Here is a 13,862-nt window from a genome sequence, read left to right on the forward strand (position 1 = left end):
CCCAGGATACTTCGAAGACTCTTCCAGGACAACAACGTGCAAACATCCGGACCCAACACTAGGCGGCGATCTATGCACAGATATGAATGTCAGCAGCCCTACATGCCAAGAACAGATGCATACTGGTAAGTAGCATATTCAATCATTTGCTTATCATTTAAAAAAAAAAATTCAGCACGGTAAAGCTTGCACACGCGAATCTATCACACACTTAAACAAGTTTTCTTTAGCAATGTCACGTTCATTTTTATTCGAGAGAGTGGAGCGTCTACTTTCTATGGTTATGTTTGTTCACTACTAATGGAGAAAATCAGAGCATCATCAGCGAGAAGCGAAAATATGTGGTGCATGTCCCATTCGTGTATGCCCCTGTCTACTGCTCGCTGGGGGAGCTGATAGGCCAGAACCTCCATGGCTAGGGCAAAGATGAGGGGGAACAAGGGGCAGCCCTGTCTCGTGCCTCTGTGGATGGTGAACTTGTCAGTGATCATCTGTCCAGTTTTGACGCGCACCTCCGGATCGGCCTAAAGGGTGCGCACCCAGGTTAGGAATCCCGATCCGAATCCCTTGTTAGTGAGGGCTGAGAATAAGTATTACCAGCCTAGGGTAAAAAATGCTTTCTCTATATCGAATGACACTGCAACCCTGTCATGAGCATCCAATGGGGTACTTTGCACGATGCATACGAGGTGACGTATGTTTGGGAATGTATGGCAGTCTGGAATGAATCCAAATTGGTCTGGATGGACCAGTGATTGTACGAGAAGACAGCCAGATTCCTGCCCAGTATTTTGCAATGTAGATTGAGCAGGCATAGGGGACGATATGTGGTATAATACTCCATGGGTAGGTCATCAGTGCCCGGGGTCTTACCATGAGCGATCTGGGTTACGGCTGTGCGTACTTCCTCCAACTGTAGTGGGTCATCCAGCTCAGTTGTAAGGCATTTAAACACATTAGATGTAGAGCAGGTTATAGGGAGGTGCGACAACCGGGGTAGAATAAAGTTTGCAATAGTAATCCCGGAAGGCTCCATTGATATCCAATTGCGTGGTCTGCAGCTCACCATGTGACCAATTGTTTGCACCTATGGGGGTGTGCTGCTGGTCATCGTGTACCAGCTACACCAACAGTTTCCCTGCACGATCCCCTTAGGCGTGCTGCAAGGCCAAGCGCCGCTTCTAGTCATGTTTGCTCAGAATTTGTTCCGCTTCAGTGTGCTGCCTGCACAATTGTTGGAGTCGATCTGTGGTGGCTGCCTGCTTGGCTGTCCATAACTCAATGGAGCAGGGGTCGCATTCAGTGGTCGGAAGGTCCTCTGATAATCTCTTATGTATCCCCCATGTGGTTGATAAATAACGGTCCCGCACTACCACCTTGTGAGTATCCCACCGAACAGCACCGGAAGATGCAGTGCCAGTGTTATGCGTGAAGTAGCGCTCTGCGCACTGGGCGAATTCCGCCTGGAAGGGGTAGTTGGAGAGTGCCTCTGCTTGTAGGTGCCACATGTGTATAAGGGAACGTGAATGCCCCCATCGTTCAGTGAGCAGTAATGGGGAATGGTCAGACAGGGAGCATGCCAAGTATTCCACTCCGGCCAGTTGGGTGCCGAGGTCGGGAATGCAGAATAGGAGATAATTTCTGGTGTGGACATTGTGTACAGGAGAATAGAAAGCAGACTGTCGGGTGTGTGAGCCGCCAAGCCACCCATTGGCAAAGATGGTGAATGGTGCGTCCGGGTGGTGCTGCTCAGAGAGGGGGCGTGGAACAATCTACAACCACATCTGAGACACATTTGAAGTCTCTGCCCCAAAAAATGGAGGAGGATGGGTCACTGAAAAGTGCCGGGGTCAGGGTATCAAGGAACTTACTTTAGCGAGTGTTGGGAGCGTATATCACAGCCAGTGCTAGAGCCAAGCCATCTAGCAGCACATATCTATCCCCTGCGTCTACTTTCTGAGTGGTCACGACATATGGTACCCCTGGTGCAATCCATATGAGGACCCCGCAGGAAAAAGACGAAGCCACAATGCCATGTACCTGGCCCGCCACCTGACATGGAGTATTTGTAGTTCGGGGGCGGTGAGATGTGTTTCTTGAAGCATTGCTATGTGGACATGTCACCTCTTGAGGTAAGCATAAATGCAGTGGTGCTTCGATAGCGTGGCCAAGCCCTGTACGTTCCAAGTCATGATATGATATTGAGGAACATGTGTGTTTGCCTGGTTGCTAGCCATGTGAGTCATGACATCCATCAAAGGAAAAGGGTGCATGTTCACTTTCCAACCCACCAGCCAACCCAGGAGTTCCTGTGCAGGTTTGAGTTGACTCGGAGCATATCGGCAGGTGGTGATCAGCATTTCGGACACCAGTATAGCAACTTGTGAAATCATAACAATAACGTATAAACACAGCCCTCCCAGGACAGTTGCCCCCCAGGCCCCATCCAGTAAAACACCCCTGAGCTGTTCAACGAAGGCAACATGAAATGCAAAAAAAGAAACAAAAAAGCAATGAGACATAGAGTCCAGGTAGGAGTTTGTGGGTTGTGTGTCATCAAACTAAGGGATAAAGCCGGCACTCATGCTGTAACAGCAATGTCTAGTGAGACAGTGGTGTGGGCCATGTTGTTGTAAACACCTCTCAATCATGTGCCCATATTGCCTTACTTACATGATGTCAGCAGGTGTCACAGTGGTACCAACCAGCGCAGGCCGCCGCCCCAGCCCTGGGCCTGTACTTACAGATCATTTGCCGACCTTGGGCTGACTTTTGGTCTGTGGTGAACCCTACCTGATGAGGAGTGTGAGCCAAGCAAACACAAGGAGATGATGAATGGAGCACTGAAACTTTTCAGACACTCACCTGCAGTCACAGATCTGGGTTGAATCCATCATCGTTCTTTAGCTCACTTTGCCACCCCAGTTCAGACCCACCATATGCAAATCAGTCTTGACCCTGTTCTTCATGGAAACAGTCTAGCCCAAACTGCCAACCCTGGTCTTCCCTGGACAAGATACAAGCATTCTGGGACTTGTTTTGGGATAACACTCCTCATCAGCCGGGCTAGCTTGAATCGAGTGGCAAAGTGAGCAAGGGATCCACATCTGGGCATACCCTGCCAACTTAGGGTAAACAAAGCAAACACAAGGAGATGATGGGCAGAGCGCTGAAACTTTTCAGACACTCACCCTCAGTCACAGATCTGGGTTGAATCCATCATCATTCTTTAGCTCACTTCGCCACCCCAGTTCAGACCCAGCCATAGGAGTGTGAGCTACCCAAGTCCGATCCTGACTCCGAAGGGTGCCTGTCCTGAAGGGGGCAAAGGGGTTTGTGCTTTGAAAGGTGGCCTCTGCCACTGCATGGGCCTGCTCCTCTGCTGCTTGATCTTTGGTGGTTCGTGTTCCCGGGGAACAGCGTCTGCGCCGTAGCAGCTTGGGGCCTAGCCAAGCATCCTCAGATCACTCCGGGGATATCGATTTCAGATGATGCTGTGCACGGAACCATGTCCATGTCTCCTCTAGGGATTGGAAAAAATAGGTCATGTCCCCGTCGGCGGCACGTAGTTTAGCAGGGAATAAGAGAACATATTTGAACTGCAGTTCCCGAAGGCATTGTTTGACTCGTAGAAACGATCCGCAGCGACGCTGAACTTCCATTGTGAAGTCGGATAGGCCAATATCTGAGCATTGTTGTGGGACCATGGGCCTTTGTGGTGGAAGCGCTGCAGGTCGCTGTCTTGGTAGATGAGGAGACACGCTATGATGGGGTGCGAAGGAGCTCCCAGGCGGTGGAGGCCCGGGGTGCTGTGCGGAGCTGTGAGTGTTGGTAGCGGCCTCAGGGGGTACCCAGTTCGTCCTTGCACTGATGTTTGATGGAAGGGATACACGCTGGATAGTTGTTTGGCCCACCACGAAGCACCGAATTGCATCTCCAACATCACCACCATCTTGGCCACGCCCCCCACCACCCCGAAGACATGGATTTATTTGATTTTTTTATTAGGCCTAAAGTCCCCACGTTTTAAAAGATGTATTTCTGCTACATATAATGAAATTTAAAAATGATCTCAATTGGAAGTTTGAGACAAATTGATCAAGATAATTTGTATAATTTGCCTGCTGTTGTTAATAATAGTATTAATACGCTGTCTTCTCGCATTTATAATTTGAATAGCATTGTGTCATCTGTTATCTCCCCTACGCAAGGAGTGGTGGATAGCTCATTATGGCCTTCCATTCCAACATTGAAGGCAGATTTTAACAAGCTAAGCAGACTCAAAAAGACATTGAGTGAGATATAGTCCTTGTTAAACACAAACCTCCTACTACAGTTTGGTGGATTAGTTTATCTTATTTTTAAAGCATCTAATACTGCCAGTCTTGTGCATGTCTTTAAGATCATAGACTCTGACCTGGTCAGTTTATTCCAAACTATCTTCATAGTAATACCAGCTTTTATTCATTTCCTTTTTTTCGAGTGTATTCTGAGGATTCCCACTGTTGTTATTCCTCGTTCGGGGCATTTTGGTACTATTTTGCTCCTCTGCAATGGATGTTCTGTTTGCAAGCCCAATGGAATTACCACTGATCCAGCTGTGCCATGAGCGTATGCCTCGATACTTTGGGATCTTGTTACTTTAGGAAATTGACCTTGATTGGTTATTGTGACCAGCCTGGTTTGCCTGCGTGCAACCCGCGTTTCACTGCCTCTGGTGCTCCTTTGAATGCTCACTGGATATTTGCCTGGCTTTGCAGATGCCTACCCCATGGACATTGAACTGATGGTGAGTCCATTAGCGACCCATTTTCAGAGTTGCTGCTTGGACCTGCGGTTTCTCCACAATGCAAGGTATGAGCCACTCCTTCCAGAGGAAATGTGTGCATCAGCACATGGATCATAAATACTGAATCTAATCACACAGATGCATGTTACCCGACTGCTTTCTCAGCATGTCTGTTCTATGGAACATGTGAACTGGGCCATCATTCGTCTTCTGTGGAGATGAAATCCTTTTTCGATTTCCTACCCTTTGAATTTGTGAGGGACATCATGGATACCACCGACACACCTTAATTTTGTAATATTTCTAAATTGACATGTTCATTTTTTTATTATCATTATAAGCCTTTTTCATAACATGCTCAGTGGAAATGCTATGACTTTGTTCATCTTTTTAGAGCATTTATATTATTTATTTAGTTGTTGTGCTATTGCCCCGACCAAAGGGAGGGTTTTGTGTGTTCCCTATGGAGCCCTTTGTCGTTTTTTCCTATGTTAGCCTAACTGTGCAAGTTGTAGGCTGCTTTTGCTTTGAAGTTGTTGGCTTTGCTTTGTATACCTTACAAAATATCACACTTGTTTTTTTCATGGGTTACCCATGTTTTCCTATTTTGTTATTTTCCTGAGATTCAGTAAAACCATCTCATGCAAGGTCAAACAACACTGCTCCTTGTTATTCTCTGCAGTCCAGCTGCTGTTTTTGAACACATACGATTTATCATATAACACAGGACTAATCATTTTGAAAACACATAGAGAGAAGACATTCTCTCAGTGCAAAGGTCCTGAGAGGAGAGAGCTGCACCAGTTGAGATGTAGAACAGCTATCTATGTATGCAATGTGTGGGGTTCACCACTAATCTCAGAGATCTATAATATATAACTTTGTTTCTATAGTGAGAGTGAGCTTAGGCAGATCAGTCAGTTAAAATCACAGGGCTTTTTATTGTGTATGGTCTTTTAATTAGGCTAATCACATTGTTGACCTACATAAGTTTTCTAATGCTAGCACAGTTATTACATACTAGACCATAATAGTTTCAATAAACATTGTAAGCTTCCTTTATGTCTCTTTTTAATTTATTGTGGACATGTAAGAGTGAGAGAGCGACAGGTGATGACCTGCTACTTCGATCCCTGCGAGAATCTAGAGTGTTCTGTTCTGGGGTGACAAATCATTTGTCTCTCTGGAAATGTTAAGAGGCCAAGTGAAGCACTATTAGCTAACCTGATTTGGGCCCATAGGTACTGATGTGGTGAGGTGACTCAGCCCCTACATACTGATGTTGGTTTTGGTTATGTAGCAGTAGCAGCTCTGCCCAAATTCTATCTTGCAGTTCTTCAGGACCATCTCCGGTGAAATGAGTACACTTCATAATAGTTGTAAGTTGGTCTCCAGAAACTAGAAAACATCCTCAAATGCTCCTGGTCCGCCATTATATAATTGGCTTAAAATGTCAGCCAGTCTCATTTCAACAGGGGTGCACTGGAAATGAAGAAAATTTAGTTTTAGAAGAGCAAATGTAGGCTGAGACAAGGACACTCAAATTATGCAATTGTGCAACTGCTGTGCTTTTCGCATGATTATAGATTTGCCACATTATCTGTCATCTGCTGCATAATATGCAGACTTTAACAAAAATAGTACTTTTGTTTCTAGCTCAGATGGTTCAAATATTCACAGTGGCACATGTTGCCACGCAGTGGAAGTTCCTTTGCAAAGGTTGACTGGTCAACATTCTGATGCTTATTTCTGTATTTGGGTATTAAAGTAGTACTAATGAGGTGCAGCCAGTGCCCAGACAGCACAGAAGGAGCAATGCTATGTATGCATTGCTTTTGTGCTGGACATGAGCCTTACAGAGTTACCATGCGAATGGCTGTAGCCATTACACAGTATTTTATTCTTTACATTTCAAGTCTTCTTTAAGCCACTGATTTCCAGGGAGGAGGAAAAATATAAAAAAGGGGCAGGGTGAGAGGATGTATATATAGCAGAAAAGAGAGAGAGGGACACATAGGGACAGAGAATGTAGGTACATAAAAAGAGAGAGAGAAAAAGACATAAATAAAAAGTGACAGAGAAAGTGAGAGATACTTAGAAAGGCAGAGTCAGAAAGAAAAGTGGAGTGGGGGCTGAGAAGAGAAAGTGTAAAAAATAGATAGACAGAGAAAGAAAGAGATAAAGGCAAAATCAGATAGAGAGTGAGTGAGTAAGCACGAGTGAGTGAGAGTAGAGTGAATGAGAGTGATTGAGGGACAATCATTGAGGGGAGAGCATAAAATGGAAATTTACATTCTCCTACTTTGTAGTTGTTCTTTGCTGTTAACAGGATATTCTATGTTGGCAGATGGGCACCAGGAATATTTATGTTCGAGGCATATGAGCTGCAGATTACACACTGTGCATAGATCGCCATCTGGTGTTGGGTCCGGATGTTTGCATTTGTTTTTGTCTTGGAAAGTCTTTGGAAGTCACGAGGTATGTGACTCCTCCTTTGGATCATAGTGCGCATGCGCATCGGCTCCATTCTCAGATTGTTTTTTTCCGCCATTGGGCTCGGATGTGGTCTGGCGTTCCAGTTCGGAAGCGTTAACGGTTTTCTCTTTCGACGCGCAATCCTTCCCATCTCGACGGTATTGTTTTCGATCGCGTTTCCAGCCACACGCGACCCTTCAACTTCGAAGTCTTCGATTCTGGTCGTCGACAAAAGCCTTCGGGCCTACCCGGGCCTCATCTCCGGCTCATGGAAAGGACACCATTTAAAAAGTGTCCTCGATGCGGGTCGAAGTTTCCCCACACCGACGTACATGAGGTGTGCAACCTCTACCTCTCACCGGAGCAAAAGGCCGGAGACTGCCCAGCTTGTGCCTCCTTCCGCTCTGAAAAGACCATCCGGGACCGACGAGCTCGAAGAACAATGGCGCGCTCATCATCTTCGATCCCCGACAACATCTTTCAAGAGGGCGTCGATGTTCCGGAGCAGGGTCGGGTCGAGGAAGCCATCATCAGTGCCTCCGAAGCAGATGATTCCGACGTCGAAGACATCACTCCAGCTCAAAGGGCCGTAAGTACAGATGTCGACCCCGACCCACCCACCCCCTCGACACCATCAAAAAAGGCTTCGGTACCACCTCCACCTTCGGGCCCAGGTGCATGCCGAGACACTGCTTCCCATGCCCCACCTTCGGGCCCGGTAAAGAAGCCCAATAAGCCTTTAAGCAACTCAGGCTCGAGCCAGCCTACCCTCAGTACCGAAAAGCAACATCCGGCACCGAAGAAAAAGGTGTCATCGACCTCATCCACGCCGACCGCTGCTCATTTTTCTCCTAGATATAATAGTATAAACACAACAGAATAGGGGGTCTATTGGTAGACAGCACAAGATTAAAGAAAAAGAAAAATAGTGTGTGAAATATCAGACCCATGCATAGTCAGAGCAGAGCACGGAAAACCATCAAACCGACTCAACCAAAGAGACCAAAGTTGAGAGCAAAGTCACCTCTCACAATCAGTTTATATCATATGGTCTCCACCAAGAGCCGAGGTATGCCTCTTAGTCATAGAAACTTACTCGTTGGTGTAAGGCTCTCTTGCTCATTTGGGTTGATAAAGAAAAGTCCAAAGGTCACGTGACAGACTGTGACCACCAGACAGAAAAAGTGCAGTGCAAAGAAAAATGTGAAGTTTAAAAAGAGATTGTGTGAAGAGTACGATATAATTCACTCATTTCTACACATCTCAATTAAAAGGGTGTGTGAACAAAAAATAATATATACCAAGCAGTGCCAACTAGTCACTGTTGAATGAGGGTCAACATGTTTCAGCCTTCACGGGATTATGGCCCAAGGCTTTCTTCAGGACCTATAAAAATTAGTGCTACTGCATTCAAATTGATGGATTCCAAAAGGTGAAAGTATAAAGTGTGAAAACTTAACATAGGAAGAAGTAATCAATACAACCTCACTTGTGTCCTAATCCTCTATATCACAAGGTGCTAGCATCACCTGAGGAGAAAGGACAGTTAGCACACATAGTAAGCCAATTTCAGAAAAAATGTGCCGTCTATATACAAGCAAATTTAACATAAAAGTGCCTGGATCATTGCTATAAAAGAGAGAGCGCAATGCTTACCCAACATGATCAGGGATTGCACCTCACCTACCCTGGAACCTGGCTCAGGTTAATGAGGCCCCGCTCTACATCATGGGTAAAGAAAAACAAAAACAGCTTTTTTTGGTATTTATTCATTTTATAATTGATTAAAACCACATGGGAACAGCAAAGAGCCAAAATGTACTCCTAGCTGTTCAAATGCGTTACGTGAAAACGTAACAAACTCCTAACCCCCAAAAAGTGTACTCCCATAAGTGCTAATAACCCCTCTAGTAAATCAACTCCTTGAAGTGATGTTATTATTACAGATACAAAATATATAGGCTGGCTAGTATCTCTAGCTAGTAAGAGGCCAGAGCAAATCATCATCTGTCTCTTTAGCAACTTCCGAGAAAAAGAGACAGCCATTCTGCCTAGTTGTGATAATCAGGTGTCTCCGTTCTAAAGAGTAAGGCACGGTTGTAAGCATGCCTCATACGAACTCTCCTCAAAAAACTAGTGAGCGAAAACGAAAAGCCCGAGGTTAGCGTGCTCGGTTTAGATGCAGTACAGCTCACCTGTCCGTCGTTGCCCCTGGCTTTCCTAAGCAGGGTGGGAGGCAACGTACCGGAACCGGGAGTGTGTTCAAATACTCTCACCAAATAGGGCACGCCTTACGCTGCGTAGCAGAGGACTACGGCGGCCGCCGTGTCCAAATAGATAGAACTACAGAGAAAATAGCATGCCTCATGGGAGATGTAGTTTAAAAGCTGTCGATGTATTTTGAAGATTCGCGCCTTCCGCTGCATGGCTGGAAACTACGGTCGGCAACAAGTCTAAATTAGTGGAACTACAAAAAACGGCATGCCTCATGGGAGATGTAGTTGATCTCTGTAAACGCGCTTGAAGATTAACTACGCGCAAAGCCTGAGAACATACAGACCGCTGTGGATACGGGGTAGCATTTGCATTTAACCCTCGATCAACTTGCCAAGCTGCAGTTTTACTCTATATTTATTCCAATCTTGAGTAGATCCGAGAGACCCAAATCAATACCATCTACTGCTCGGATGTCAGGTCCACTTCTGGATGGGTAAAGTCTTTGATAGCGTTACAGTGAGCGAAAAGCTCATTATGTATGCTCTGCTTTTGGGTGATGTACTTAGTGCACACCATGTGTTATAAACCACTTACTTTCATGTTGGTATACCGCAAGGGTTTAATAATAGGTAAGCTCATCTCTAATAGTTTGAATTTAGTTGTGGTAGTTAACATCTAGTGTTCTCATTTTCTGCTTAGTGGGTAGTATAGTGTATTGTAAAAGACTCATTTACATACTGCTGTCCCGCAGAAATCAAAGGTTCGTAGGCTCCCCCCTGTTACTGTTGCAGTAGTTCACAACTAGTGTTCCCTATCAAAGTCCCAGAGGTAAACACATTGATGTAGCGACGGGCCGAGGTTAGTTCATGATCCATTTTAACAAAAGAGATAAACATTAGACCCGGAATGCCACGATGCCTCATACCAATGCACCGCAAAGTTGTGTAACGCCCCTCCTCACTGTTGGATGCTCGTCCAGGGGATTTCATCGTTCAAGCCCAAAGTATCACAACATAGCCTATACACCCATCTTTGTTCTTTGATGAACAAAAACCTGGAGATATCACTGGCGTGTTGTGGAATGATCGGTTTCTCCAGTATTGTCCAGTGGAAATCATCTGCAGTGTGATTGGCTTCTGTGAAATGTCTGGTGAGTTTTGTGTTGGATTTACGGCACCTAAAGGTGCTCTTATGCTCTGACATGCGTAGTCTCACCTTTCGGGTGGTCATACCCACATACCTCATCTTGCACGGGCATGTAGGTAAATAAATAACATTACTGCTGTTGCAGTTTGTGAAATGAGTCTGCATCCAGGGTCTATCGGTCCCAATATCAACCGAAGAACTGTTGGTAGTTTGTGGACACACCGAACAAACCCCACATGGATGGTGTCCCGTCACTGCTGGCAGGTCCCATAAAGTACCTAGTGGTCTACTGGGCCCAGTTGGTGGTCGTGTATGGACCAATCTGTCCTTGATATTGCCTGATCTTTTGAAAGCAAATAGTGGCATCGCTATTTTCTCCTGGCAACTATTTAATATCCTCCAGTGTTTTTTGATGCTTCTCTTTATATCATTGGATAGTGTGCAGAAAGTGCTGACCATCGTGAGACGTTCCAATGGTGGCTTTGGTACAGGTGGTTCCAACAGAGCTTCCCGATTGTTATTCGAGGCCCTTTTGAGAGACCGTTTGACCAACTTGCGGGGATAGTTTCTCTCCATAAGTTGCTCTGATAGTAAATTGGCATGTTTGGTAAAGCCATCTGTTTTTGAACAGTTCCTACGCACCCTCAGAAACTGGCCATAGGGTAAATTATCCCTAAGGGCCTTAGGGTGCTGACTGTCGTAACGCAAAAGCGAATTGCGTGCCATAGGCTTGCGGTATAATTCACTGCCTAAGCCCTCAGGGGTTACAAAAATCGATAGGTCCAGAAATGCCAAACGGCTCTTGTTCACTTCTACCGTGAACTTCAGGTATTCATTTCGTGAGTTAAGCCACTGATGAAAATGGCCGATGGACTGTAGGTCTCCTCTCCATACCACCAAAACGTCATCAATGTACCGCTTCCATAAGCGGATTGATGAAAAAAAGGGGTTGGTGGGAGCAAGGACGTGTTCCTGCTCGAACGCATGGACGTATAGATTCGCTAAGCTGGGCGCGAAAACACTGCCCATGCTGGTCCCTGACGTTTGCAGATAGATGGTATTCTCGAATTTAAAGAAATTCTCCTTCATCGCCATTCTGGCCAGCGTCATAATGAAGGGTACAGGTGTAATAGACTGCAAGTCGGTACCCTCAAGGATAGATCGTATTGTATCCAGTGTCTCATCTTGGGGAATGGATGTATATAGAGATTCGACATCGAAGGAGACTAAAAAGTCTCGTTCCGTGTCGAACTCTACCGTGGGAAGCAGTCGCAGGACATCCTTGGTATCCTGCAAATACGTTGGCATCTTCTGGACAATAGGTCTTAGGAAGTGGTCCACAAACATAGACAGTGGTTCCAGAAGGGAACCCTGTCCCGAGATGATTGGTCGCCCAGGTGGAGGTCTCTGGGCCTTGTGTACCTTGGGCAGTACATAAAAATAGGGAATGACGGGAAATTTGGTCTGAAGGAACTGTGCTTCATGGTTGGTAATCCAACCTTCACAGAGAGCTTCTTCGGTGATTTCACCGATAGATTTAAGCAGTCTATCAGTAGGATCATGGCTTAGAGCCCTGTAAGAACGCTCATCGCCCAATTGGCGGAGGCATTCTGCTCTGTATTCAACGGTATCCAAGATAACAATGGAACCCCCCTTGTCTGCAGGTTTGATGGTAATTTCTTCTGCTCTAGACAATGAGGTAAGTGCTTGCCTCTCAACTCGTGGTAGGTTAATAAACCTCTCCCTCCTTGTGTTGCACATGGCGCTGATCTCACACGTGACCGCTTTTTCAAAAGTGAGAACTTGTGGAGGAACCAGGTGTGTAGGAGGGTTAAATGTAGACTTAACTCTAAGCCCCGTGTTTTGTTCATTCTCTTCAGGATCAATTGTAGTTTTGTCCTTGAAAAAATGATGTAGCCTCAATTTCCTAAAAAACTGCGCCAATTCGCATTGAATCTGGAACGAGTCACCTGTGGAGGTGGTGACGAAGCCAAGGCCCCTGTTGAGAACAGACAACTCGTCTGTTGACAGGTTACGCTTGCTCAGATTCACTACGAGGTTTGGTTGGCACTGCCCATGGATGGAGCCGAGTTCTTCCTCGTGTTGCTCCGCGTCCCGGCATGGGGACCTGAGGGAGGGCCTGAGGTTAGATCCCAGTGAACTTGGGCTTGTGCGTTTCTTCGCCTGCCTCGACTTTTCGGGGGGCCATACCCTAAAAAAGACTGGTTGTCAAATTCTGGTTGGTATGCTGTCATGTGTGGTGGAAAAGCTTGTGGTGGAAAAGCTTGTGGTGGAAAACCCCAAGGGGTGGGTGGCCACCACTGTTGGAATTGTGGTGTACCATAACCCCTTTGGTGGTAGGGTCTAGTGTATCTACCTCTACCTCTAGAGCGTTGTGTAGGTCTCTCAGTGTCACTAGATGTTTCATCGGAGCTGGAGCCTGAATAGGAAGAACCATATCTTCTCCCATTGCTCTTGAACTCAGGTGGTGTGTAGTCCTCACTGGTATAAGGATAAACCTTTTCATGTTTGAACTTGGCCAAATCTTTTTTAAATTTTTCAATTTTAGAAAGGAGAATAGAGTCCTTAAACTCCTTATTGTTTTTATTCGATTCGTCCAAGTTCTTTTTAAATAGAGTGGCAGTGATGGTAATTTTGATTTGGGCCTCCAAGGCCTGTATCTCTATGAGGATGGAATCAGCCACTCTCTTCGCCGTGCTGATAATTAAAATCAGCCAGTCACGCGTACAGCGCCATGCTATAAGTGACCAGTCTTTGAGAAACGCTCTATCATCCAGAAAAAGCCTTGGAACATTGGTTACTATCAAACCAGGGGGCGCACAGTTCGCTCTCAAATATTCAGCCATAATGGCGCCATGAATGGAAGAGCGTGAATGGGATTTTTTCAGAATGAGGACTCTGCCCCAATCGTTACCTGTCTCTGTGAGGGGAGCATTCGAACCCTCAAGTATACTAGGTGTATTGTCAAGAATAGATTGGAATATTGCGTCGTCATACGCCAAACCACTGAATTCAGCCATTTTGTGATGATCAAAGCATGAGTTGAGATACAGAAAAAAGAGGCCAAATGCTACCAAAAAGGAGATCACTACTTGGTGTAGGCTATGCAGTCAAAAAAATCTGCATTGAAAATGGGATTATCCGCCAAAGCAGTATAATCTTCGTGAAAGACCCGCAGCCAAAAAGCTGCTCAAAAACATCAAAACTACCACCT

At 45.8% G+C, this 13,862-nt stretch overlaps 1 protein-coding gene across 3 annotated transcripts in view; it reads left to right on the forward strand.

The window, feature by feature from the left end:
• The window catches only part of DOCK11 (dedicator of cytokinesis 11), a 1,169,031-nt gene that overhangs the window by 505,871 nt on the left and 649,298 nt on the right, over positions 1 to 13,862 (forward strand). The window lies entirely within an intron of this gene.

Source organism: Triturus cristatus, chromosome 5_2, assembly GCF_964204655.1.
Source record: "Triturus cristatus chromosome 5_2, aTriCri1.1, whole genome shotgun sequence".
NCBI classification, from domain to species: domain Eukaryota; kingdom Metazoa; phylum Chordata; class Amphibia; order Caudata; family Salamandridae; genus Triturus; species Triturus cristatus.